The following is a 23,923-nucleotide window of genomic DNA, read 5'->3' as shown; positions in this document are numbered from 1 at the left end:
TTTAGAAATGTGAATCATATTGCTATAAACAAATGCATTGGTGAATTGGTGAATTGGTGAATTGCTCTTGTAAAGAACCACCCCATAAACAGTTGAAGTCGGAAGTTTACATACACCTTAGCCAAATACATTTAAACTCAGTTTTTTACAATTCCTGACATTTAGCCCTAGTAAATATTCCCTTTCTTAGGTCAGTTAGGATCACCAATTTATTTTAAGAATGTGAAATGTCACAATAATAGTAGAAAGAATGATTTACTTCAGCTATTATTTCTTTCATCACATTCCCAGTGGGTCAGAAGTCTACATACACTCAATTAGTATTTGGTAGCATTGCCTTTAAATTGTTTAACTTAGGTCAAATGTTTCTGGAATTCTTCCACCAGCTTCCCACAATAAGTTGAGTTCATTTTGGCCCATTCCTCCTGACAGAGCTGGTGTAACTGAGTCCGGTTTTTAGGCCTCCTTGCTCGCACATGCTTTTTCGGTTCTGCCCACAAATTGTATATAGAATTGAGGTCAGGGCTTTGTGATGGCCACTCGAATACCTTGACTTTGTTGTCCTTAATCCATTTTGCCACCACTTTGGAAGTATGCTTGGGGTCATTGTCCATTTGGAAGACCCATTTGCGACCAAGCTTTAACTTCCTGAATGTTGTCTTGAGATGTTGCTTCAATATATGCACATAATTGTCCGTCCTCATGATGCCATCTATTTTGTGAAGTGCACCTGCAGCAAAGCACCCCCACAACATGATGCTGCCACCCCTGTGCTTCACGGTTGGGATGGTGTTCTTCGGCTTGCAAGCCTCCCCTTTTTTCCTCCAAACATAATGATGGTCATTATGGCCAAACAGTTCTATTTTTGTTTCATTAGACCAGAGGACATTTCTCCAAAAAGTACGATCTTTGTCCCCATGTGCAGTTGCAAACCACAGTCAGGCTTTTTTATGGCAGTTTTGGAGCAGTGGCTTCTTCCTTGCTGAGCGGCCTTTCAGGTTATGTTGATATAGGACTCGTTTTACTGTGGATATAGATACTTTTGCACCTGTTTCCTCCTGCATCTTCACAAGGTCCTTTGCTGTTGTTCTGGGATTGATTTGCACTTTTCGCACCAGTTGTTCTGGGATTGATTTGCACTTTTCGCACCAAAGTACGTTCATCTCTAGGAGACACAACACGTCTCCTTCCTGAGAGGTATGACGGCTGCGCGGTCCCATGGTGTTTATGCTTGCATACTATTGTTTGTACAGATGAACGTGGTACCTTCAGGCATTTGAAAATTTCTCCCAAGGATGAACCAGACTTGTGGAGGTCTACAATTTGTTTTCTGAGGTCTTGGCTGATTTCTTTTGATTTTCCCATGATGTCAAGCAAAGAGGCACTGAGTTTGAAGGTAGGCTTTGAAATACATCCACAGGTACACCTCCAATTGACTCAAATGATGTCAATTAGCCTATCAGAAGCTTTTAAAGCCATGACATTTTCTGGAATTTTTCAAACTATTTAAAGGCACAGTCAACTTAGTGTATATAAACTTCTGACTCACTGGAATTGTGATACTGTGAATTATAAGTGAAATAATCTGTCTGTAAACAATTGTTGGAAAAATTACTTGTGTCATGCACAAAGTAGATGTCCTAACCGACTTGCCAAAACTATAGTTTGTTAACAAGAAATTTGTTGAGTGGTTGAAAAACGAGTTCTAATGACTCCAACCTAAGTGTATGTTAACTTCCGACTTCAACTGAAAATCTTACATTTTATACAATCTTGTAGCAATGTTAAGAAATGTGTGCTGCCACCCATGAAGGTAGTCTCTAAAAATGTTTACACTGTCACAAGCCAAGAATTGCCTCAGCTAATTTGAAGCATGCTATCTGACCAGTCAGCTTCCCATCTTGATGCTAGCCGTTAACTCGAAGGGTTAGGGTTAGGGATTGGGATTAGGGTTAGGCATGCTAGCAACTGGTTGAGGTTTGGGTTAAGGTTTTTAAGGCTAAGGGTAGCAAACATTAGCAAACAAAAACATGACACTAACATAATATAACTCCTTACTTGAGTCTAATTCCCTGCCTCCCCCTCCAAACAAACATGCACTTTTTTTACCACAGATCTTTAATCGTTCTGTCCAACACAAAATATTCCACTCAACAGGGCTCAGATGCAAGATGCAAGGTGCCTAGTTCCAATCATGATCTTTAGCTTGTACCACAACCATCCCATCAGATTGGTCTAGTCCAAGTATGGGGTTTTCAGTCAGTTGTCTCTGTGCAGGTAGAGAGTTAAAGTTATTTAGCATCTCTACCCAAGGTCAGGGAAGGACCCTGATGAGTGGATAAACACAATTTTTCTGCATAGAACCACGTGTGTCATCGAGAGTCAGGGATTACTCTGTGATTTCTGAACTTTGCATTACGACAAACGGGATAATCCTGCTGTAGACAGTTTGTTAAATGCAAGAGCCACTTTCTGGGTTACTCACTGTTTGGAGCAGATTAGTGGAGGAGGGTAGTGGATCTCATATGGCCCGGTCAGGGGCCATCACTGCAGGGCTTAATGGATTAATGCTCCCCTCTCTCTCTCTCTCTCTCTCTCTCTCTCTCTCTCTCTCTCTCTCTCTCTCTCGCTCTCGCTCTCTTTCTCTCTCTCTCTCTCAGAATCGGTGCACTCTGGTATTCTTGTTTGACACTTACAGTACTCTCACCAGTCTAGCTAGCTGAAGTGATTGACTTGTGATGCAATGGACTTCCATGACAAGAGCCATTTTCCTATAGAGTTGGGGAGGTGGGCTCGGAGGCTAAATCTCTGTTTAAAGACATCACAAGCCTGCTCCATCAACAGACAGGCCATTACAGCGTATGTTGGATAAGATGTAATTTCCCATCTGCTTTATGGCCATTTCTGATCCTTGGGCTCTTGTCAGTGAACTCCTTGGGAGAGATATCATCAGTAATATAAGGAAGACTCTGGCAATACTCAGGGCCTTAAAAGGCACTTCAATTCCCCTGGCCGTGTGGATGGCTTAAGGAATGTGAGAGCACAGGTCACAAGTAAACGGTTTGCAAACACTGTATCAAATTGCACACATTTAAGTGGCTTAAAACAGCTTGGATGGTCAATTTGAAATATGTGACTTCCGTTTAGAGTAGCCTCAGATATTCCCTAAACCTTAATTACTTCCTGAAACATGGGCTGTCATCATCTAATCATGTGGTGTAACCACACATAGAGGGAGCACACTGCTAAATTAACTTGTGGGTAATGTTGTTGGACAAATGATCCACCAAATACTTTGTTTGACAAGATTACCCCACCAAAGTTCTTGGTGTATGCTTCTTTCAACAACAAACAATTTGTTTGCGATAGTTTATTCAAGAATGGACCGAAAATACCAATTCATTCTTTGTTAAATATCTTAATGTGTTTTAATGATGACTTTGGACAACATGTGAATACACATCTTGGAATACAGAGAGGCCATAAATGGTAGTTGGAGTAACGGCTCATTAGATGGATTATATTGGGTAAAGAACTCTGAGTAGCAGAAACAGTAGAGTTCAACACTGCAAAAGTAGTATGGCCCTTGTATGATGGTGGGGGATTTTTCTCCCTCATTATCGGCAAACAGAAACTTGGCATGTGTAATGACTTATGAATACGCTGTTGAGGAGAATACAAAACAGCATGAGCCCTGGTCAGGCCAGGAGTGCTGGAGTTATAATATGAACAACTTGGCTCCACCGCAGCATCCCTACACATGTTATTGTTTGTTGCCAAACGGCTCTTTAATTAAGAACAACAGTAAATCTGAGGTAAAATAATTGTTCGACTAGTTGAGAACATGTGCCCATATCCCACATTTTCGCTACTTCCTGTTCCAACCTAATATCAGGGAGACATTCATTTCAACGGAACCAATTTCTTCACAATAAATTGTGCAAAAATGAGAACAAAGTAGGGGAGACTATAACTGAAGGATAATTTATGAATCGTTTTCTGACTTTATCCATGATTTCAAAGACGTCCTTGAAATGTTCTCCATCCCATTCAGTCCATCTCATCTCAAAAATGCATCCTTCTTCGTGTCTCTCAAATTACATTTATGTAACTCTTTTTCATTATTAGTCATTCATAATGTGTGGTGTCTGATCCAGCCCTTGTCTACTCTCTCTCTCTCAGGATTTGCAACCCAGAGACTGTCTTCCCACTAGGTTCTGTCCTCCCAGCCCACTATAGCTACAGTACAAAGAGTAGCTCTCTCATCTCCCAACCGCAACCACCCTTGCGGCTTGATAAACCCAGCTGTTTCCCCTTGTCTCTCTTGCACACACACCCTCTCATTCTCTCTCTCTTTTTCCCTCTCATTCTCTTTCTCTTTCTTCCTTTCATTCTCTCTCCCCCTCTCCCTCTCCCTCTCTCTCTCTTTCTCTCTCTCTCACACACACACACACACACACACACACACACACACACACACACACACACACACACACACACACACACACACACACACACACACACACACACACACACACACACCACACACACTTTATGTAGTACATCTCACAAACTCCCCCAAATGAGCTAAGGGAAAACAGGTCATTTATACAGGGGGATTACATTTAAGACAATGACATGTTTTAGCTGGATCCGTCATTGCGTGGGATGCATATCCAGCTGTGTCTCTTCAACCATGATACATTTCACTTGTAAAACATGCTCATTAGTTACTCAACACTTCTTGGGCTGCCAGACAAGGAATTCCTGTTGACAGTTTTCCCCACCCTGTTCCCTCCCACAGTCTCAGAACCTCCCACCATGAGGGCTCCGGGACTCTCCCTTGCTCTGCTCGTGAGAAAGCTAATCTCCCATAAGTTAAGGGTGAAGTGTTCATCCAGGAAGAGAAGAGCTTATAGATCTAGTAAATCATTTATCATAATGAGGTACACGGGGCTGGTGTGTAGTTCAAGAAAAGACATCTTGGGTCTCTTTGACAGTATCATTTGTAAGTAAACACTACAAATGTCATGTTCAGATATTTTTAGGTAAGATCTCATTTTGGTTCCATATTGTTTTGTCACATGTTCATCTGTATTTGCTGTGTGTTTCTTAGCCTTCCTTCTCTTCTGCTTTCCATTCTGTGACATGGACATCGGCCTATGACAGGGAATGCTCAGTTCCCAGAAGGAGAGCCTGTCCTGCCATATGGCATTGAACCAGCCCAGGACATTTACTCCATACATCCCACAGACTGCCTAAAATAAGCCATGTGCATTTTTTTCTGACCAAATGTTGAATAGTTTGAGACCTACTGTATCAGGCACAGGGATTCAGGTTTTTTATGTAACAAGGCAAGTCAGTTAAGAACAAATTCTTATTTTCAATGACAGCCTAAGAATAGTGGGTTAACTGCCTTGTTCAGGGGTAAAACAACAGATTTGTACCTTGTCAGCTCAGGGATTCGAGCTTGCAACCTTTCAGTTACTAGTCCAACACTCTAACCACTAGGCTACCCGCCGCCGACACAGATCCTTTAGACCTTTTTATGTTTTTATTAGCAAGTACAGAAAATTGTAACCAGAATTTGACACTTTATTTGACATGTTTGCTAAGTCCATTTTATGAAGATAACTTGTGACTGTATGATCAACAATCAATCAATAGGGGGCGGTAGCACTGCTTCGGAATGTTAGGTTGAGCTCTCTTCTGTTTACAGAGGTATGGTTTACCACACTAACACATGAGGAAGGTTAGCGGACGCCATGGTTAGCGGACTCCATGGTTAGCGGACTCCATGATGACGGAAGTTTCTGATGAACTTCACCAACGGTGTGGAGCCGAGACAAGGCTTTGTGGAGTCTAGCTCCGACTACATTGATTTGCCCAAGGTCAATACTTAAAAATATATATAATTATGAAATGCCCACCTTGTACCCATGTTTCTCATCTGTAGTTGCGTGCCTTTCTTTGTTTGCTGACATCCATACTTTTTCAATGAACGTTAATAAAATACAACATCCATTTGCTTTGCGTTGCCATCTTAGAGCAACAACAATGAACAAACAGCCGGTGGATTTATTTGATTAACGTTAAATTGAAAAAGTATGGATTTCAGCAAACAAAGAAAGGCACGCAACTGCAGAGGATAAACATAGGTACAAGGTGGTTTTTTCCTTGGGGAAATCGATGTAGTTGGAGCTAGATTCCACAAAGCCTGGTCTTAGCTCCATTAGTTCATTAGGAACTTCCTTCACCATGGAGTGGAGTTTAGTCTGCTAGAGGAAGGTCAGCCTTGAGCTTGTCCCTAGAATTGAATTAAGACAACCTCCTTTGATTCTACAGCATAGTTTACATTTGGCTGGAATTCTTTCCTTTGAGGTGTCAGAGCTGACTGTACAGCAGTGTTCCTCCTTGGAGCTTCATTTCAGGAATGCAAATGCCTTGGGCCCAGACAGGCAGTGATTTATCTTCTCATCTATCCTTGCACACAACTGCTTGTGCCCTTGTGTCTGCCTGTTGCTCATTCCTTCCTCCTCTCAGCCAGCGCGTCTACCATGAGCTCTGGGACTCCCCCGCGTGCCCGTCTGCCCTACCTCCCCCCACACACACTCACCCTGGCCCTGGTGCCTCCCCTAACCCTGCCACAGCAGACAGTGACTCTGGGGGGGCACAGTCAACCCTGATAGGGTCAGTCTGGTCAAAACCATGTGGGGAAGGTCCCTACACTTAGAGTATCAATAATATGAGTACTCACTTTGCTGAACTGAGAGGCACTGCAGAGTGCATTACTACTTACTGTAGTGTGTGCTGTGTAAGAGTGACCTGATATCCACACTTGCTTTCTGCCAACAGAGATTACTCTCAGAGGAGCACAGTGGGAGCTCCTGGCAGCCCAACCTGCTGCTCCCTGACTCATGTGGACGAACAGAGCATGTGCGGGAAGGGATGCAGGTTTATTTTTCCTGTCAGAACAGGGTATGAACAGCAGCAGGGCCAGCGCCTGTGGAAAAGTCTCATATTTCTAAAACACTGTGGCCCACCCTTCAGTAGAGCAATGGTACAAACGATGGCTAGACATGTCTGCCTGTATCCTTGTATTTCATCTTCAGATGTCCCCTGTCCTTTTGCACTATGACCCTCACCTTTCTCCTACAGCTCCTCCTGCTTCATCTTGAGTTGTAATTTCCTCGTCCATGCTTGTTGTAGGGTGCTGCTGAGAAACTACCGCCTGGTGTGAGGTCAGGTGTTATTTATCACAGCCGTCTCACTGGGAGTTGACATTCTTAAAGGTGTTCTAATTGAGTCTCCTTGTCTTTTCTAGGACATCAACAGATATATCTATGTCAGGACACCTCACAGCTATATACTACCCGCCTCACAGAGAAAGACAAGAGATGACTTATCATTCTTCATGAGCTTAATACAGAGCGGGGGACACATCTGTCTCAAAACATGAGGTTTTGCACATTTTCCGGGTATTTGCATAAATGCTTTATAAATATGCATATCACTATTTTCAGAGGTCACACAGTGTTAGTAAGCATTTTCATTTTAGTAAGTTATATTAGGTAACCTGCCAGGTATGCCTACAAGCAGAATGAAGCACATCCTTGATCATTCAAAAAAGGTGTTTGCGTCACACTTTATTTGAGTTGTCCGTCTGTAGATGCTCTACAGATAATCATACTATCAACAAACTATCTGTTGATAAGCAACTGCTTGCTAAGGTTACAGTTATGGTTAGGTTTAGAATAAGGGTTAGGATAAGGATTAAGGTTGGGGTAAGGGTTAAGTTTAGGGTAAGGATAAGGCTTAGGGTTAAGGTTAAGGGTTAAGGTTAGTAGATAGTTAGTTGAAATATTACTGATGGACTATTCAAATAAAGTGTTACCAGGTGTGTTTGCTAAAATTCTTCTATTTGATAGTTCATTGCAAATGATGGGGGATGTTTCACCCTGTTTCCGTATGATTGTAAAACCAACAGGGCAACAGGTTCTCTAACTTTATCAAAGTTAGCTGACGCCTGAATAGTTCAAGACCACATCTGTGTTGCAAAGAACAAAAAAAATCAGGCCAACCCCTCTGACAGTGTTGACATTTATGGGGCAAAGGCTCCATGCACATTTGCGGAGGTCATCGGAAAGTAAACACCTGTTAATGGTTACCTGCATGACGAGCAGATAAACAGGTCAAGGTAATGATTAAGCCAAGGTTGGTTAGGTTATAGGCCATGTGTGCACAAAAGCATGTTGGGCGAAAGCAGGTTCATGCCGGTGCTAAGGAGCGAATGTAATTGTTTTAGGACAGGGATCTTTGACTTGTGATGTGTGAAAGCAATAGATCTAGAGGGTACCTCTGGAGCACTTTAGAAAATTGGGGAGCCACACAGACACTTGATCGCAGGGACAGCAGTAAAATATGCCTGTTGAAAGCCATCAGAACTCTTATGCAGGTATTGTATAGTGGGTGGGTTGTTGGCTGTTCGTGGTAAAAATGAAGACAAAAAGCACTCTCAAGTTCACAAGGTCACTTCCACCCCAAGGATAAAGTAAACTGAGCGAAACTGCACAAGCTGCAACTTATCAAGCCGCCTGCATGCCAGAGTTTTTTTCTTGTTTTCTCATTTTTGTGAGTGTGAATGTTTTTGAAAACAAAACAGTGAGCTGACTGTCCTCAGCACAAGTATTCAACATCAGCAAGATAACAATTCACACTTTTCTGCATTGTAAATGAATACAGTACAAGAGTTGTATTAATTTATTGTGAAAGGACATGATACACATACTTGATAAAAACATTTAAATTGGGTTTTGAACCCCAACATTTAAAGTCCTTGAGAAAAACACATTTTTGTGGACCATGAAATAAAAGGAAGTGTCCCCTTTTGTTTGTCCATGGTCATTTTTTTAATTTAATATAAAAATGTGGTTACCTTGTTCAATGAAATGTCAAGCTAGTGAAAGAGGAGAATTGAAGGCTACTTCAAGGCTAGTGATTCAGTGACGAGGCTGTAAGTACTGTCCTTTCACAGTGTACACTCGTCAGTCCTTGGGGGTCCAGGAGAAACATGAGGGTAATCATAGGCATCAATGGAATTCACCATCTTTTTGCCCTCATGAAAATCTGTTGATGATTTTGTGGAAATGTGAAGCGTTTCCTCATTGTTTGCAACCATGCTTCTGACACTTGAGTAATGTGTCAGGGCATGGAGAGCTTACTTCTTCTGTATGAACCATTTCAACAGTTGATCATACATAAACACCATAGGAATATATGCATAAAACCTGCATATTTGTGTACATGTTTTTTCCTTTTTCATTACCCTAAAATTAGGAAATAAACTGTGAAATGTTTTCGAGTGCTTTACATTTCATGCACTTCAACTCTCCATCAGACGGGATTGGAGATACAGCTAATGTTGAAAGTGTGAAGGTTTGCCAGTTCTCTGTCTGTTCAATGTCAGGCCAGGTTGATGCCAGGCCAGGTTGGTGCTTGTAAAGTGTTTCTATATGGGTGGTGTAATTTGTCCAAAATTAAGGGCGTGAAGCTAATCTATAAAATCTTTTTATAGAGTATTTCAAAAAAGAAATCAAGAACACCAAGTAAGTAACAATTATTACCTGTTATACTACTGGTTGAAATGGTGTTGATTTATTTCAGATAACTGCACTTTTGCAAATGCTGGCTAGATGGCTTTTATGTAGTTTCAACAAAATATACCTTATTACAGTACCATATCAAAACATCGGATCCAACTTTCCTTAAACCAGTGCAGTACTCCTGTATAGTCTCTCGGACATCAAACTACATTTATGTGGAATATGACTTTACCTAATGTCACATTCCTGTGTGACCACTGCATATCTTTCCAATTTGGTAAACCTGGGTCAAGATGAGAGAGGATGACACACAAATCATTTTGTGGTATTCTAAAAGATCATAATCTTAGTAACTCAAGTCTGTGTTAATCAAAAAATGTGATGTTTTCATTGTTATTAAGCCCCCTCAAGACCTAGATTGGTATCATAAACCCGACAATAGGCAAAAAGTGGAGGAAACCTTATTTTGTAGGAGTGAGGGAATAAAACCCTGGCATAAATTACACGAGTGGGAGGGTTGTTCAAGTATATATCACCCCAGCAAATAGTGTAACATTAAAAAAGGAGAAAAAAGCAAGGGTCATCTGGTTTCCACTAAGAAGATAAAATGGTTCACTGGGAGTATTTTACCAGCCTCTTTGTTACTGGGAGGTGTCCATGCTGCTCTCTCTATCATCATCCAGTTGACACAACATTAAAGGCTTCAAACAGACGTGCTGGGTCCCTTAATCAAAAACTAATTGTAATAGATATTGGGGGAGTGCTAACACTCTGACTGCTCAGGCTGGTATCAGTCATCCAAAGCTGGAGATATCATTCAATTCAACACAGTGATAGCTGAGACAGGGCAAAATAAGTGTGAAGTGCTACATTTACTCTAATACCATACTCCATGAGATAAATTCACAGTGAGCTTATCAAGCTGTGTTAAAAAGGAATTGAAAAACAAAACAGGAAAGTGATCTCTTCAAGGTGTTTTGATATGAGCTTTTTTAGAGAGTATCTTTATTTTGGCCAAGGCTCATTCCTTAACACTACAACGTGTAGTCTACTGAATGGCTGTTTAGCTTCAATCCCCAAAAGTTAGCATGTCACCTAGTTAGAAAGTAGTGATGACAATATTTTAGAAATATTTTAATATCAAAAATAAGAAATTGCAAGTTTCTTTGTTGTAATAGTTTTAAATACAGTCACAGAATACAGTAGCATAACGGTCAAGATGTCGTGAAAGAAAAAACGATTGGATTTAAACAGGTGCATGTGCGTTCTTGCGTGTGAAGTGGGTGTGTGTGTGCATTATGCTATGATAGGGATTACTAGCTGGTCATTCCACTTAAAAAAAATTGAGCAACACAAGGTTTAATTACACTAATTGATTCCTTTTGCATTTGTATTAGTTAGAGTCATTATAATAGCAATTCTTCTCATTGGCATGACATGTTGGAACTTTAAGGATGTTTTTCTTATATTAACCTTCTTGACAATCCCCAGTTTAGCATATTGGAATCCCTGCCAAACTCCATGAGCAAGGATGTAGCAGGCTGTCTTGTCAGAATGCAATTCCCATCTCCTGAGATGATTGGGTTAGGAATTAGGAGTACAGATACACTTGTCTTCCTCACCATGTCGGTGGCTTTGGCAGGGTCCGTTCTTTTGTAGTTAGTTATGCAGCCTCTAACCATCTTAATCTCTGCCATGTGGGTGTTAACGACTTGACTATAAGTGTATATTAGATAAAAGCTCGGTTTGTATAGTCAATTAAAAGGTTGATGGTGGAATTAACGTTAGTATTAATGTAGGCTTTTATAGAGAGTACTTTATGCCTCCACAGTGGATGGAGGGAGACATAACCCAATCCTTTCCCCCATGATTTTGAATGCACTGCTAACTGATACAATCAATTTCCACTAGCATTGCTATATTCTCCAAAAAAGATAGACAGATTATTTTGGATGTTCCTAAATAACCAAACAAATGCTAAAATGGTTTGGCGTAAACAACAACAACCTAGGAAGTTGAAAATTAGCTAAAATTTGAAAGAAAAGTGAACTGTCCCTTTAAGCACCCATTGAACCCCTACCTAAACTGGACAACGGAATTGGATTTCTTCCTCTTTCTCAACATTGACACATATCATCAGGCAACTGGCAAAAGTTTGAATGAGCTTTGGTGTGCAGTCCCAACTTTCTATGTTTCATCAGTCCTATTCACGTCTATGTTTATGTATAAAGATAATGATATGCCCATTGATATCTTGGATACAAAACCCACATGTCTAGGATTTTCTACTTAGATATGGGGGGCATATTTACCACAATATCCAGTTGTATGATGCTAAGGAGTTAAACTGTGTGCCCTATCTGGACACTGGCTTGGGAAAGTCCGTTTTCTACTACCAAAAATGTATGCCTGAGCAATGTAATTGGGAAAATGCATGCAGTACCCACCCAGCACCACCACTCATTCTGCTCTTCCTTGTGGATAACAAATGGGCCTTTTCTCTGGGAATTGAGGCTAAACGATGGTTTCACTTAGAGAGCAAAGTGACTGTCCATCTTCATAACAGTTTCTCCATCAAAGAGCAATGAATCTCATCCCATCCCACTGGCTCTGATTAAACACAGGCAATGGATATCCCCTCTGTGTAGGCCTGCAAAGCCAGCCCCTGTGTCAGCCTCACACCTGCAACGATCAGTTTCTTCTACTCTTGTAAAAAATAAAAATAAATACATACATCTGCCCAGGGGAGCACACGTCCATTTGACACCTCCATTTGATTCAAATTACCAAAGGCATTTCTTCTGGGTGAGGTCACATGGAAAATGCACAGGTCACAGAGTTCACTGGCTGAGGGAATTTCACTCTTTGTTTACCTTTAAACATGTTTGGGCTTTCTCTAATTGTGAAGTGAGAACATTATGCTAAAGGAGTGTTGCACTTTTCAAAGTTTGAGCCTCTTATAATTGTAATTACTTCTAAATATATCTGACAACAAACAATATTAGATTGAATGTTACAATGAAATATTTACCTATAGCATTTTACCCTGCTTTATGCAGATTGTCGCCTATTTATAGTATATAGGTATAACATTTGCAACTATGTTGATATACAGCTATGTACATATACAGCAATTATGATATACAACTATGTTGATATACAGCTATGTTGAGCTACAGCAATTATGATATACAGCTATGTTGATATACAGCTATGTTGATATACAACGATGTTGATATACAGCTATATTGATATACAGCAATTATGATATACAGCTATGTTGATATACAGCTATGTTGATTTACAGCTATGTTGATTTACAACTATTATGATATACAGCTATGTTGATATACAGCTATGTTGATATACAACTATTATGATATACAGCTATGTTGATATACAGCTATGTTAATTTAAAACTATTATGATATACAGCTATGTTGATATACAGCTTTGTTGATATACAACTATTATGATATACAGCTATGTTGATATACAGCTATGTTGATATACAGCTATGCTGATATACAGCCATGTTGATATACAGCAATTTGACAAACTAGGGTGATGGTAAGGGCTAGTAGATAGTTAGCTGAATACAACAAAATAAGAAGAAACACACTGATTGGCATGGCATTGGGCTCATGGTCAGCCAAATCTAATGAATCCTAGCATGGGTTTGTATTAGGTTACTATCAATTTTAAGGGGGTAACATTTTACACCACTCTTGGCTTGAGTGTGGCACGCTGGTGGCACATACACTGACGATAATTTCACATAGTCAAAGATATTACCCTGTAAGACAACCAGCTAAGTCAACTGAGTTACCCTGATGCCACACAACAAACCGTGAACGCTTAAACACACCAATGCCTGTTACACTGACACTTTTAAAACAGCAGACATTGTCCCACATTATGTACTCTGAGAAAGGGGTTCCTTAGTACATGTTGCACAATCATTTGGCATTATTGTTTTGCCTTGTTGTTTTGCCTTGTCAGGTAATGGGCTTTTTTCTGAGCAGAAAGACACTGAATCACTACCACACAGATCCAGGATGAAAAGGGAGCTCTCTTTAGATCACAGTGTATTGATGAATGTTAACAGTTTAAAACTTCATCAGATACTGAAGTAGACTTAAGCATGCTGAAGGTGCACCTATAAAGTGACATCTTGTGTCCGTCACCATGTCACACATAGTGCACACAGAGGTTGTGTAGTGTTCAGACATTAGCTAATGTCATTTTCTCGTCAGTGAGGTCAAAGGGCCTAATCTCATGTTATAGGATTTACTGAAGCCTATTATCTCATGGGGTAAACGGCTGGCCCTGTGACAAGGTGTTAGATAACAGTCTGAATATCCTAACTATTTCTAGTGCTACAAAATACACCAACATCATTTTTTAGTTTAATTTAACTAAGCTAAGAACAAATTCTTATTTACAATGACGGCCTACCCCGGCCAAACCCTAACCCGGAAGATGCTGAGCCAGTTGTGCGCCGCCCTATGGGACTCCCAATCACTACCGGTTGTGATACAGCCTTGAATCGAACCAGGGTCTGTAATGACGCCTCTAGCACTGAGCTGCAGTGCCGTAGACCACTGCGCCACTCAGGAGCCCATAGGCAATGGCCAAGAGGAAGTCTATGACATGGAATATCCAAGGCAGTTTTTTTTTATTTGGTCCTTTTGTTGTTATGTATTCACAATGTTTTCCTTATGACAAATGCAACAATTAGGCCTATCCCCTCTCACTAGGATTACGATGTGTCAATCTTGGCAACATCTTGATGGCACCAGCTCTTGTGGATCAGTCCCTCGGGCTTCATTGAATATATTTCTCCCTTAATACTCATTCCCTATTTGTGTTAACATGCTGGGTCACCTGTCTCACAGCTGTCCATGGTGACTGGATCTGCCTTTTTGTCATCAACAGGTACCTGCAGTGGTGACCCTACAATAAAGAGCCATTATCTATACGTCCACAGTCTTGTGTACCCTGCACAAAGCCACTGGAGAAATCCTGGCCTTGTCTTTTATAATTCATTTCTGGTGGGTATAAATGTCAGTGTCCTTTTGTCAGGATTACAGACATTCCCACATTAGGGCTGGGCTGATCGTTCCATGAGGAATCGTGGGAGTAGAATAGAGCATTTGATTTCAGATAATGTTGAACGAGACAAATGCCACTGGACTGGCAGGGGCCCTTTGTCTGAGCCTGGCTGGAGTTGGAGACCTGAATTTGAGACAGTCTATGTCAGCGAGTGCTCGAAGAGAAGAAAACGGCAGTGCGGTGTGGATTTCACTGACTGTTATAATACAATTTGTCAGGTTTTATGATGTCTGTGACAGCTGAAATTCATCCCTTTAACCTTTTAAATTCCATCTCATTACGCCATGAAAAGCCGTCTAAGATCCTAATTTGTCATTTTGTACACCATCATTCACCAGGACCCATCTAAGGACAACTCTGTAGTTTCCCCTGTGGTTGCGCAACAAACACAATCACTACTGATTCAAAACCCGAACATAAACGTTGCTTGATAATATGCCAATCTTTTCACCTGTTAAACTTATTTGAATTTGCACCTGCCAAGATACTCCCTCGGTCCTCCAAAAAGAGGCTCCCTCAGTCCTCCAAAACAAAAACAAACAACTGTTAGGGCCAGAGAGGAAATATAAACTACAGAGTGAGCTCTGCAATGTCCTTATGTAGAGAAAATCATGCTTTTCCAGATGATTTTCAAACAGCAGTCTGTATAGCAATATCTGTGGCCAACCAGCAAATTAAACAGAGTTTGGTTACTCATTGTTCGGATCCTGGAAAGATCATGTGGATCAGGTCAAATAGAGCATATCTGCATTATGTACATGAGTACAAAACACTTGTAGCACAAACGATGGCTTGAAGAGATCCTCCATAAGTTCAGTAATCGGTATATTGATTGTTAATGTCATCATGTGTTAGTATAGAAGCAGTCATGTGGCAGGCAGAACAATTCAAGGGCCTCATTGTTCATTCATCAGCACCCCTGATTGGGCCCATGTCTTGCTTAGCTGCAGGCTAGCTAGATAAAGATCACTAGATGATTGGGCACACACATTCTTAACATGGCTGACCCGTGACATCTCAGAGGCAGGCGGAGAGCCTGTCATTACGTGTACAATGCTCTGCTTTCTTCTCTCTTATCTTTACCGATGACATTGAGAGTTTTGCATTAACTCATTAACGACAAGACTCATCATTAAAGGCATCAAGGGGACCATAGGCGTTGTGCAGGGGCGGTGACAATGCAGTGAGGAATGTGACCGAGGCCCTCCTGCACCCTGATGGAGACTTTAATAATCCCTTGGGGCAGTTACAGGTCTTGTTGGTCTACGTTGTCAACTCAGCCATTTTCATGTCATCAGACACTGGTCTGCACACCAGAATAGTAAAGCTTCTCCAAAATCCCAATCGCATATTTGTATTTTTTTTGCGGTACCACATTACTTAATATTGACCGTGCAAAAGAGAACATTCTCTCTCCCTTAGAGATCCTTAGATGAGTGATTGCTGCTCTTGGATTCCAAAGGCCAAAGTTCCTGTCCTTTTAAAGTTTAAAGTTGGTCATATAGAGGTCTGGACACCTTGATCTTTATTATTGATAGGGTATCTGGTTCCACTCTACAATGCAAGCACTGTACATAATAAACAAGGAATACCATCCTTTCCACAGATCTGTGGAAGCAGCCTTTTCACAGTGTTGTTTGTTGTTACTGTATGTCACCACAATTACACCAAGGAGGAAAAAAATAACTAAAGTGTCTGTGAAAGATTGATAGCTTTGGTCTTTGGTTCAATTATACATTAGAATGCAAGTCCCTCTGGGATACAAAGGCTCTATTTGTGATTAAGAAACAGGCTCCATAATAGACTGATGGTGGAAAAGTTTGCTCCCTCTTACAAACAGGCAATTAGCTTGATGAAATGGCCCCTACTTTTTAGTGTCCTGGATATGTAAACCGATATTATAATGAAGTGTCTGATAGTTTATGCTACTATTTTACCTTGAGCCGTACAGGAAGTGGTGTTATAGTTTATGGGGGCTTTGTCCTGCATTAGCTGGCACAAGCTCATGACCAGCACAGTTAATGCACAATGCAAACTTGAAGAAACAGAAAGAAAGAAAGTAGATCCTATGATGATGGTGGTGCTGCTGCTGGCAAATACTGTGTAGGTGCAGTGTGCCAAAGTGACAAAGACCTTTTTAACAGCCTTGTGTAAGTAATGCTGAGGTCTGGAATAATTTTTTGTTACAGGACTCACAAACAAAACATAACAGTTTTATTATAAGAGCTGTCCTGTTCCTAGGTGCTGAGTGGTTTCTACAAATATGTGGAAAATATTGTCAAACAACAATTGACGATGTTGGTAGGTGTTGTATTGTACAACAACCGATGAAGTTGATAGATCTTGTACAACAATGAACAAAGTCGGTAGGTGTTGTACTAAGGTTGTTACACTACGCCTTTCCTTCAGAAAGTGCTTTCCTGTGCTTAATTTGCACAAGTTTCTTGCTCCCGTACCAATGGGTCTCCCAGCAGTGCCAACCCACTTCTGACAACAATATAGCTAATTCAGTGGTAGCCCTACTGGGACTTGAACCTGGGTCTCTGAGATTGTCAATCCAACACCTTAGCCATTACAACAAAAAGGAATGACTCAGTGAGACCAGAAATAAGATTATCCCCTCCAGATATAGACCTAACAAGATCTCATAGTTTCCCTTTGAAATTCAACGTAATATGTATGAACATCTATTTTTGACACATTAATTCTGCGTGGTTACAGGGTTGAAACAGAAACAACTCAAAGGGTTAAGTTTAGGTATTAATACCGAGTGGTTAAGGTCAGGGCTATGGTTTGGGGAAGGCTTATAACCAAATAATTTAAAACGACGCGCTATTACCATCAGGTATAATCCGTATTCTCGGTATTCCCGTGGCTTGCTAGAGCTTTGTGAACTGCCGTAGCGCAGTGGTTTAAGCAACATGCTCCTACTCCGAGCATCACAAATTCGCTTCTAATGCTGGGCAATCATTTTTAATTTCTTGGGTGAGTGCAGAGGAAGGCATATAACAATGTTCTCTGAACTTTTTTTTAAACTTCCGGAAATCGCCATGTGTGTTTTGTAGTTATCTGTGTGAACTGCAATTGAGCAGCTCTGAGCATCAAGAGTTCATTCCTGGTGCTGGGCAATCATTTTTAATTTTTTTGGTGAGCACAGAGGAAGGCATATATAATTGTTCTCGGGATCTTTTCAAAATCTGAAATCGCTGTCTATTTCTGGTGATCAGTCTGCAACTCTTATTGTATATATGGAAAACACCTGATATTTGTTCATATCCAGAATGTGTCTGAGTTCTGCTGTGGGTAAGCAAATAGTAAGGGTAACAACACTGTACCCTGAGGTACCTCTTGTCAGCAGGTGGAATTGGATAGAGTGATTGGAAACAAATCATAACACAAGTATTCCTTTGGAAGGGATGTGCTTGCAAGAAGGGGTGAGTGGGGTCTAATATGGAAACAATTACATGAGAGAAGGTGACTCATTGCACAGGAATTCTGTACAAAGTTTTTTCATAATTCTTTGTTCGTCTACAGGTCAACATAATTTACGCAATTGCAAAATACAACTGCTATGTCCGAATGGGTATTGTAGCCTACACATGGTGCTTGACAAAGTTCAGCCTTTCTCTTTGTTTAAAGACATTTTTCAAGTGTGACCTGATTTGTACATTTTGAACAAGTAAGCTGAAGCGCTACAGATTCTGCAATAGAACTGTAAAGGTAATTTCTGATTGATGCAGTGTTTACCGTGAATGCAGTCTCCACTGAGGCGGGAACATTGCCTTTAAATTTAATTCACGCTGTAAAGCTGAACTTCTGCGATGCGGATTGAATAGAGCCCTAAGTCTATGAGCAGTGTGACCCAAATCCTGTAATGAATCCTATTTGTGTACTGTTGATATTCCTATTCATGCCCTTAGTTTATATTAGTCATTGACACTAAGTTCATTAAAAAAGGAAGCTGACAAAGTCAAAATGTATAATAAGGTCATTGGATGTTTACCTATGGTGAGAATGCTGACTTCCACTGTGTTCATTATGTAGAGTGAGATTTCATTAGAGAAACCAACCTGACTTGTACTTTCAGTCAGGGATTAAATACATTGAGACATTTCTCACATCAGTTTGTGTTTGATTTTGCATGATCTGCAAATTGACAGAGGGATAAATGGGGAGCAAGAGGTCCATGGTCTGGTAGTGCTGAGACCTAGACATGAGGGTATCAACAGCATTACCTTTCTGTCAGGAGCTGTGCCCTTCTCCCAGGGATATAGCCACAGCCACACCCTTCTCAGCAGTGAGCTCTGCTAATGTTTCATCCGTGAAGGAAAGTCTAGACCATAGAGGGCCAAGTGGTCGTATTAGTTAACACTCTTGAACAGTCTACTGATCTGATGAAAATAAGTTTTAAAAAGCCTCCTTTTTAAATTGAAACTGAATAAAGCATTATTTCTTGCAAAACCCGGAAATGGCTTGGACAAAAGCTATGCAATCTGCTGCTACTCATGTGCTCAGCGGTGCTAACGTTAACGAACGTTACAACAAGAAAAGCATATGACCTGAAGCATTAGCCAGTACATGACCTGATATGATGAGTTGTATAGACAATAAGGTGACTTCCTGATCATTCACTGCTTTGGTTTAGCCTGAAGGGTCTCTATGAATAATAACAAGCCTGATAGGTCATGGTGTAACAGATTCATTCAGATGATTATCTTGATAGAGCTGCCATTTAGAACAAGATGTGTGGGAGTTTCAAGGGTGGCTAGACAGTTTCAAATATTGTTATTTTGTAGCTTTACCTTTACATACCTTTAGTTACTTGCAATATATTACCTTTCCAATGCCTGGTACAGTAAATTATTTAGATATTCAGCTTCATCCTAGTTTTGTCCACATTTCTGCTACTTCAACTGTTATAGGTGATATTTATGACGTGTTAAACCCACATTTTTGCCAACAACTGTGTTGCGGAAAGTTCTCCGGCATGCATAGCTGATACCGTCACAATAATGTTTTGTCCCGGATACAAAATTATACTCATTCATGTCCAATGTATTTAGTATATCACATCACACCCGTAAAGGTTGGATGTCTCAAACTACCCTTAATGTTAGTACAAATAGCTAGCAATGAGAAACTTACAGTGGTTACTTCTAAAATAGCAATGAAACATAATAGCCAAAGCTGCTAGCATGGTAGCTAGTGATTACCCTAGTCAACAACAAGCCATGTCAAATTGTTCATCTGAAGTTCAAGACGTTTGGCCACAATGTAAGTACAATTGTTGAAATGTTTCACAGTGTAGGCATGATAAATTGTGAGAACTGATGTAAGATAAACAAACTACTGGCCTCTCAAATAGATGAAAGACGTAAGCACATGGGGCATGGTCATGTTGCTGGTCTGGTTACTGCAGCTGCTCTGGTTTGGAGGGATCATATAAACATTACACTACCTGTCTATGTAATTGTTCCCAAATCTTGTTTGACACTGTTTTTTCATTGCAGACACTTCACATGCTTCCTGAACATAGCTGAGCCTTTTTGGCAGTGTTGTAAATACCACAACTCAGCACTCATTAAATCTAGTGCCGAGTATGGGATGTTTCCAGTCTTTGGTAATGTCTCTGATCACTCTCTAAATGCAATCGCCACACATGCAGTATGATGATTCATGGCTCAGCCACACAAATGTGGGGTTTCCCTTGTTTCAATGGAAAGTGCCTTACTTTTAAATGGATAATTTTCCATTTTGGCTTTATTGAAATGAACATATTAATTGAATTGATGAGCTGAAGGCCAAAGTGGGACCTCTGTGATGAGGTGGATCCTGAGTCAGCAGGATGGTCTTCTTCTGTAAGGAAAGTGTCAAAAGGTGAAAGGGAGCATTTTATAGTGTCATGACTGAAATGTTAGGTTTATTTACATGCAAGACCAGTTACCTCAAAAGCCCATTGATACAATAATGTATTGTTATAATATTTTCAGATTCTGGAAAGAAGTCTACAGTTTAAAACTTAGACCCTGCAGGACGGTTGAGCTAATGTAGGCTAATGCGATTAGCATGAGGTTGTAAGTAACAAGAACATTTCCCAGGACATAGACATATCTGACATTGGCAGAAAGCTTAAATTATTGTTAATCTAACTGCACTGTCCAATTTACAGTAGCTATTACAGTGAAAGAAAACCATGATATTGTTTGAGGAGAGTGCACAGTTTTGAACATGAAAAGTTATTAATAAACAAATTAGGCACATTTGGGCAGTCCTGACACAACATTTTGAACAGAAATACAATGGTTCATTGGATCAGACTAAAACTTTGCACATACACTGCTGCCATCTATTGGCCAATATCTAAATTTAACCTGGGCTGGAATAATACATTATGACCTTTCTCTTGCATTTCAAAGATTATGGTACAAAAAAATACAAAAACGTTTGGTTTTTTCTTTGTATTATCTTTTACCAGATCTAATGTGTTATATTCTCCTGCATTCCTTTCACATTTCCACAACCTTCAAAGTGTTTCCTTTCAAATGGTACCAAGAAAATGCATAGCCTTGCTTCAGGGCCTGAGCTACAGACAGTTAGATTTGGGTATGTAATTTTAGGTGAAAATTGGGGGAAAAAGGGGCCGATCCTTAAGAGGATCATGAAAGGTCAAATCTATCAAACTAGGTATAACTCACTAGAGTGGAATTTTGGTAGGAAAAAGGTAAAAGGCATCCAGGTATATACAATTACCACCTGCTGAAAGACTGTCCAGGACGAATCAAACCTCAGTCCATGTCTCCAAGCGGTCCTCAATAGAAAACAACCTGCTTCCAATTAGAGTACAATCCACAAGCCAAATCAATCTCTCTCCTTCCCTCACTCTTTGATTACGTCAGAAAATATTTATATTTCCTAATAACTTGAGTTTAGTCCAATGGCCCATGATTAAGTCCAGACTCAGACGGTGAAGGCAGCGAGAGAGGGGTAATGCTTGGAAAACATTGTATTTTTTGTATGTGCTCACATTTGCTTTCAAATAGAACCTTGCAATGTGTGCTATAAAAATGTCTGTTTCAGCTGTGTAATAAATATATATTGAAAGCTTGTACAAACCATTTTTTAAATAATTTTATACTATCGTTTCATGTTAAAGATAAACATAAATTGTGCAAGTCATGACAAAAGAAGCCATTTTTCATTGTTTCTTAATAATGCCGCCAATTTCATCTGGCCTTCACGACAGACATGAGAATGAGAATAATTGTGAATCAATTCAACATTACGAGACAAATACAGCTGAAGTAAGTTGCTTTGTAGATTTTATTAATGTCTTAAATTTGTGATCTACAATTTAAAGATAGTATTTTTCATTAGTATTGGTGTAAATCTATACATTCTGTTAAAACATGGAAACATAAGATCTGCAATAAAGCAATTTATAATGCTTTTACAAATCTTTACATCATAATCTATTATCTGTGATATAGTTTTGCAAAAGGTCATCACGTGTACGCTATTTACACCAGGTCATGTAGAATCATTCAGTGACGTTCATCAATTAACATGATTTTCAGAATTTAGTTTAGTTTAGTCAAAAGTTTAGTCAATAGTTTAGTCAATGACCACATTGGGCCTTCAAATAAAAAAATTACTGTAATCAATCTCTTTTGGCATAAAGTGAATGTACACCAAAGCACACTTTTCCCAACACTGACAAATCCTTTTAATCTTCACCATCACATTTCAATAGGTGGCCACATCCCTACCATGTCTCAGCAGTCTGACACTCAGGAAAGCCAGGAGCAGATCTGTCAACTGGAGGTCACCACTGAATGGTGCAGCAGTGCTGGAAGCCTTTAACGCCTGGGGGGGGGGGTTCATTGGGTGAAGAAAAAAAATGTGATGCTTACATTTGGTCAGAGAAAGAAACATTCAGATATTATTATTACACAGTAATAGCAGCATGGTCGTAGCATGGACAAAAAGCATAGCTGGTTGTTGGCTTCCAAAGACCATAACAACACTTAAACAGGTTAACTCTTTTACAGGCGATATACATCATAATCATCATGATTTCAACTATACCCAACATTTATAGGAAATGTAGTGGATGTTAGAGAAAGCACACTGGCAATCCGCCTAAAGAGAGATCATTGAAACAAATGAATCCATTGCTGTTTAAATTGACACGGTAATCCATCATTGGTAAATCGAACTCTGTGAGCTATCTTGAAACTGCTGCCTTCTTAGATTGGCCCGCAGGGCAAACAGACATAGAGAGCAAAGTGAGTAGTCTACACTGCTGAATGAACTCCATAAACACCCAGAACGCCCCCCCACCCCCCCACCCCCCCATACACATATACTGTACTCTACACATACAGCTTATTGAGCAGGCCTTTAAACACTATCATTTATTACTTCAGAGTCAATCATTAGGGATATACAGTACTTGTTCATTGAATAAGAATGTGTTTTACAAAACATCACATACGAAGAGGAAACTATGTGTGTGTGCTGCTGATGGTTAACACACCAAGTGGTTGACATTTTGCCCATTCATTATAATATATACTGCACCTGTATTTTTATTTTCAATTACACTCCCTTACCCCAAATGAGATTTAACCATTCCTCAAATGTAATGTTAAGCCACTATGTGTTCTGATTTCTTACAACGTCGATGAATGTTGTCTTTCAGGGGCACATGTAGCCATGTTATTTACCATTCATTTTGCCCAGTTCTTTGCCATTTTGGCATGTGTTTTACCCACAATCTCCTCTTTCACCTAAAAGCAACAGAAGATTCTACTTTAATCTGATTTGTTTTATTAAAGATGGACAAATAATCTGATGACTATTAAACAATGAATATTCAAGAACAAACTATTTATGAACTGCAGTAAACACTGCTTTAATGCTAAATTCATGAGATCAGTCATGTTTAAGATGTTGGTGTAGATATGACATTGCTATACACACAAGATGCCTTAACAAAGTACACATATTCAAAATCAATGTAATCAAAATGATAATTTGTAATCATGCTTAATGTAGAAAAACATTTACAAATGGTAGAAACCCGGACAAATAAAATGACACTGCAAGTAGATTGTGTATCTCAAATATGCATAATAAATAAGTGCAACATTTCAATGAATAATTGAAGTTGCATAGCATTATGAGACACTGCAACCTTATTTGTA

General features: G+C 39.9%; 1 long non-coding RNA gene across 1 annotated transcript in view; it reads right to left on the bottom strand.

Moving 5' to 3' along the window:
* Positions 1-8,745: 8,745 nt before the first annotated feature.
* Positions 8,746-23,923, bottom strand: part of LOC106560802 (uncharacterized) — a 19,526-nt gene continuing 4,348 nt past the window's right edge. The window contains exons 2-3 of the long non-coding RNA XR_001318674.2: positions 22,484-22,580; positions 8,746-20,573 (exon numbers count right to left, since the gene is read on the bottom strand). This is a non-coding gene — a long non-coding RNA (uncharacterized lncRNA). The remainder of the gene's footprint in view (positions 20,574-22,483; positions 22,581-23,923) is intronic.

The sequence above is a fragment of the Salmo salar genome, chromosome ssa10 (genome assembly GCF_905237065.1).
Source record: "Salmo salar chromosome ssa10, Ssal_v3.1, whole genome shotgun sequence".
NCBI lineage: Eukaryota > Metazoa > Chordata > Actinopteri > Salmoniformes > Salmonidae > Salmo > Salmo salar.
The sequence above is the reverse complement of the archived record's forward strand: the minus strand, read 5'-3'. Positions and strand labels throughout refer to the sequence as shown.